The following is a 6,000-nucleotide window of genomic DNA, read 5'->3' on the forward strand; positions in this document are numbered from 1 at the left end:
GTGTCATCATCACCGTTGATTGAATCCTGACGTTTGGAGAACCGTAGTGAAGGATCAGAACCCTTGGATGAAAAGGTTTGATCGAATCTGGACCGTAGAAGCGGTGCTTTAGAGGAAGAGCCGAGAGTGAAGCGGTGCACTGGATAAACTTCGTGGCTTTTGGGTGGTTTGTGAAACGAGTATAAATAGTTCCACTGTTGTTTTGGAAAGTCACTGCGTTTCAAACTTCTCAAAGACTTAGAGATTTTCCCCAGTTTCCAAAAGCAAAGTTTTCCCGAGTTACCGCCTTTCAATCGCAACTTCAGTCTCTTCTTCTTCACAGGTAGAGTTCTGTTGACTCGTCTCTTTTACTTCTGCATTTTAGCTTCGGTTCTTTTTAGAAACTGTAGGAATGCATGCTTCTAGGGTAGACGTAGGTTTGACTCGGTGGTTTCCGCCGTTGGTTGTGGTGGTTTCCACCGTGCATCAAAAGATTCTGTTGATGTGCTGTCTGTTTTCTGTTTAGTGTTCTAGAAAAACATTGGCGACAGGCATATGTTTCTTTTGTAAGCTTGGAGTCTGTTCGCCGGGAATTAACTTCCTCGACGGGGAAGTCAAGCTTGTAGATCCCATTTTCTGACGGAAGCGACTTGATCCCTTCCTTGCCGTGACCGACCTGATGGGTGAAGAAAGGGTGGATCTGGATGTTGGATTCACTTTTTCCCTTGTTTTTTTCAGGTTTATTATGGTGAATGAGGGAGTTGCCGCGTCTGTTGTTTCACGGCCTGGAGAAGAGCCTTTAGAAACAGAATCTGTGTTTGCTCCCGATGGCGTAGGTGAAGCCCCCTTCGGTACTGTCGGAGAAGTGAGGGATTGGGAGCTAGTTCTGCCGAGCACATCTAGCAGGGTGTGTTCGGAGTATGATAACCATGTCTTTCCCATGTATGAAGTGGTTTTCAAAGACATGGGTTTCCGGCTCCCCTTCTCTCATTTCCAGATGGAGGTGCTTCGCTGGACCAAGCTGTCACCCACTCAGATTCATCCAAACTCTTCTGCTTTTATGAGGGCCTTTGAGTTGTTATGCGATTACCTTCGCATCCCTACCTCCAAAAACGTCTTTTTCTCCTTCTTCACCGTGCAGCGGGGCACGGATTGAGTTTCTTTCCGCCAAACCCAAAAGATGTTTGAGATTTTTGCTGGAAAGGTCCGGAATTTCAAGGAGCGCTTCTTCCTGGTCCGACCGACAAGCGTGGCCACATTGGATAACCTCTTGGAAGCTGCTAGGGATGGCGAGCAAGAGCGTCGTCCTTTCTTCCACTTATGCTGGTCTCAGGACCATTTTGCATATGAACCGAGGGACTTTGGTCGAACCATTGCCAACCTGACTGACGAAGAGAAAAGTCTCCGTCAACAATTTTGGGCTTTCATTGAGTCCCTTCCTCCGATGGTTAAGACTGACAGACGGGGGAATCCTTTGGTGAGTGCGGACGGGACCCCAGTAACAGAGCCCGACCTTATCAACACTTATTAGTTGTTGACCTCTGATGATTCTAACACCTTCCTTGGTAGTTTATTGTTTTCTTTTTGTTCTTGTCTCCTTTATTGCCTTCTTATTTGTTTCTCCTAACTGACACAGTTTCCTTTGTCTTTGTGTTTGTAGAGAAAATGAAGAAGGATTTGGGAGCCCTTGTGAACGCTGCGAGCAAGAAGGTCTCGGCCAAGAAAAAGCGCAAAAACGTCCAGTCCCTGGGGCATCTGATTTCTGGATCTGGTCCTACCTCAACCCCTGGTCCTATGGTGGATTTGGACGGGGAGGAGCCATCTGAGGAGCTGGTGCAGGATTCTGCTAAGAGGCAGAGGGTGAGGGTGCCTTCTGAAGATCCAATCACGTCGATCAAGGCCGTTCCCGTCCGTTCAGAGAAGGGAGTTTTCCTCCAGCTTCCGAAGGTGTGGTCCGAGCCGGAGCTGTGTGGCCCTCAATCGACCCTTTTCTTGGATGATCCTGAGCTGAAGATCATCCAGGATCTAGGTTCAGCTGGCCAGAGTAAGGCGATAACTGATGGGGTTATTGCCACCATGAAGGCTCTAGAGGTTGCTGCTGCCCTGAACAACGCTTCCCTGGACAGTGAGGTTCGGGTCGATGCTCTGGTGCGGGAGAGGGATGCTTTGACCGCCAAGGTTGCTGCCCTTGAGGAGGATCAAAGGAGCAAGAGGTCAGTTGCGGAGGAGCGTGACTGTCAGCTTGCTTCTTTGAAGGAGCAGTTGTCTGAGGCCCAAACTGCTCTTGAGCAAGCAACCGACTCCTCACAGAAGCTGGCGGAGGAGAAGGTGTCTTTGGAGGAGGCTCTGAAGAAGGCGGACCTCTCTGGAGAGGATGAGGCGGAAGACCTCGCTGTCCAGCGGCGCGCCGACCTTGTGGACAGGATTGGTGAGCTGGAAGGAAGCTTGGTGGAGGCCCTCCAGCTTGGCTTTGATCGGGCGGTGGCCCAGTTGAAGGTGACGAACCCTGGCATTGAGCTGAATGTCGAAGGAATTCATCCTCTTAACGAGGTGAAAGACGGGGTGATCATTCCGCCTCCTGATCCTGAGGAAGAAGACGGGCATGTTGATGAAGCCCAGGCATGATGAGGCCTTGTAATTAATATCTTCTTCAAAAGCTTGTAATGACATTGTGCACCCTTCGTGGTTTTAGCACCTTCATAATATAATTGCACTATTCTTAAATTACACCTGTTTGTATGATTTACTCCCAAGTATAATGTTTTGATTTTACATGCTCGTTGTGTGAGGCTTTTTGATACTGTTTGAAGTATTTGTTGAGAGCGAATTATCTATCTTGTGTTTTGAGAGTGCAATAATTCGTATGCTCTTGAATTGTAAACTGTTCAACTTGTGGACTTGTTCGCTTTTGATTTGCGAGATCCTTAAGTCGAAGTGTGTTTTGTTGTGGTGGGGCGAACTACCCCCCCGCAGTCATTATTTCGACGAAGTGACTTAATGACTGGAGAGTTGAGTCTGCCCGCCTAGCTTTTTGTTTCTTTGACTTGATGAAATCAAAGTTTGCCTTTTTCCTTCCTAGGTAGTAAGTTACCTTTGCGTAGTTTTGCAAGGAAGGGCATGGCAGGGAGTTTCCAACTGTTTTACGCGGAGTATTAGTCAGAAATGTTGCACATCCAAGAGATTGTTTATCTAAATGTGTGTTTAAAGTTGTGGACATGTAACAACGGATGAACGAGAGAATTTTTCTAAGTTCAACTCACTGAGGCGTGAAACACCCATCGCGAGCTGGGGTTCTACCTAACATGCCGAGCAGTGATGTCGCAGCGGTAAGCGTACATACTGAGGAGTAAGAGAATGTGTAAATTCTTCCCATCCTTTTTCTTTTTGGAATCGGAGTGGCACGACTTTCCTCTTTCGTTTATTTGCTCGACGGGGAGCTATGAGTTCGATTTGGAGAACTAAGTATGTACATTAGAGTAAGTTGGCGCTGTTTGCCATCTAAGTGTAATACTTTTTGAGTTTTTCTGCATTCCAAGTTCTTGGAATTGCGTTTTGATGAAGGTCCTCGAGTCCGTAAGCTCCCGTCCCGGTCTTTATCCGGATCCTGAAGGGGCCGTCCCAGTTGGTGGCGAGTTTCCCTTCTTTGGAATCCTTCTGGTTTCGCCGGAGGACGAGATCGCCCACTTCGAATTCCCTTCTTATGACCTTTTTGCTGTGTCGAGCGGCTATTTTTTTGCTTTAGCGCTGCTTCCCGCAAGGTCGCTCCGATCCTGACTTCGTCGACAAATTCGAGCTTTTCACGTAGGTTCGCCGTGTTGGCTGGGAAATCAATGCTAACGTCAGTGCGCCATGTGAGCTCAGTTAGCTCAATGGGTAAGACGGCTTCTGTCCCATATGTGAGTCGAAAAGGTGACTCGCCAGTTGTGGAATGGGGAGTAGTTCTGTAGGCCCAGAGGACCGCGTGTAATTCCTCCGCCCACTGGGTTTTGGAGTGTTCTAGCCTTCTCCGTATTCCTCGTAGAATGACTCTGTTGGCAGCCTCGGCGAGGCCGTTGGCTTGAGGATGTTCGACGGAGGTGAAGCTTTGTTTGATGCCGATATTCCTTAGGTAGTCCTGGAACCTTTGGTCCGTTAACTGCGTACCATTGTCGGATATCACTAGTGCCGGTACTCCGAATCTTGCTAAAATGTTTCTTTTGAAGAAACGGAGTACGTTTTTAGCCGGGATCTTGGCTAATGGTTCTGTTTCGATCCATTTGGTTGAGTAGTCGATCGCGATGACCAGATATTTGAGTTGCCTGGAGGCTTTGGGGAATGGTCCCAAAAGGTCGATGCCCCACCATGCGAAAGGCCAAGGGGATACCAAGGATGTCAGCTCAACAGGGGGTGCTAGGTGCATGTCCCCATGTCGTTGGCATTTATTGCAGAGGTTCACGTAATCTTGGGCGTCTTTCAACATAGTAGGCCAGTAGTAACGTGCTCGTAGGACCTTTTTTGCGAGAGCTTTTGCACCAAGGTGTTGTCCGCAAATGCCGTCGTGGATGTCGGCAAGGACTTCTTGGGTCTCGTTAGGTCCTAGACACTTGATTAGTGGAATGATGAAGCCTCTTTTGTACAGGGTTCCTTCCACCAATGTGAATGAGCAAGCCCTTCGTTTCAACCTTGTTCTTTCTTGCGGATTGGTAGGGAGTTCGCCATTCTCTATGTATCGAGATATGGGTCCTCTCCAGTCTTCCATCCCGATGATCGAGTTGATCTCTTGATGCAGAGTTTCGATGTTCTAGATGCTTGGCTCGCCGATGACCTCTTGTATTACTGTTTTGTTTCCGTTCGCAGTTCGCGTACTTGCGAGTTTTGAAAGAATGTCTGCCCGAGTATTCTGTTCGCGGGGAACATGAGTTACTTCTACGGCGTCGAATTCTTTTATTTTCTCTAGTACTAACTGGACGTACTTTTGGAGGTGGTCTTCTTTTACTTGGAACTCTCATGTGACTTAGGAAGCCACTAGTTGCGAGTCGGTAAAGATTTTCACCTTTTTGGCCCCCATGTCTTTGGCGGTTCGCAAGCCAGCCAGGAAGGCTTCATACTATGCAGTGTTATTGGTAACAGGAAAAGATAAAGCGAGGGAAATTTCGACAACGATACCTTTGTTGTCTTCGATGATTATTCCGGCTCCGCTTCCCTTGAAGTTGGACGACTGATCAGTGCATTTTTAATGTACTTTCTTCTATCTTATGTTATGTCAATTCTATGATTTCTCCCTTTATTTTTAGTGTTTTTAATGTGTTTTCTAAGTTTAGTTTAGTTTTGCATTTATTTTATTTTCGCTACTTATTTTCTGAATAAACAGTAATTTGACACCTTTCATTACGCAGGCCATAACTTTGGTTGCGGTTATCCGTTTGAGGCGTACAAATAAGCGTTGGAAAGCTAAGGAAAATATCTACAACTTTCATGTTGAGCACAAAGCCCAGTTTGGACGTCCTCCTGATCAAAAATGCCAATATCTGAAGCAGTTTTGTTGACTGCGAATTTGGGTCAAATGGTTTTAACCGTAAATGGGTCGAGTAGTCGACTTTTGGCCCAACTATTGCTGCAACTCGGTTTTAGGAACTAGGTTAATGTTTAGACCTATAAATAAGGCTGAAAACAGCCAGAACATCATCTTCTATTCAGCCATTTTTCATATTCTGTTTTTGTGCAAAACCAACCCTATGGAAGCTTAATTTCGTTGATCAATTCACTGGTTAAGGGTTCTGTTTTAAGTCTTGAGGTTTCATTTCAATGTCAATTTCTTGTTCTATGATTTAATGTCTTTTCCTTTTCAATCTTCAATTGTATGTGTTGAATGTTTTATGTACTGAACGCTTGTTTCAGTTCTTATTGATTTCATCGATTATAATTCATAGTTTCATATGTTGAACGCTTGTTTCAATCTGATGTTGCTGAATTGTAATCATGTACCTGCTTAGGGTTACTTGAATTAAATTAGACGCTTGTTTTGATTTATATTCGAGTGAA

The sequence above is a fragment of the Medicago sativa genome, chromosome 1, assembly GCF_051527215.1.
Source record: "Medicago sativa cultivar Bolivia chromosome 1, Bolivia_mono, whole genome shotgun sequence".
Classification (NCBI taxonomy): Eukaryota; Viridiplantae; Streptophyta; class Magnoliopsida; order Fabales; family Fabaceae; genus Medicago; species Medicago sativa.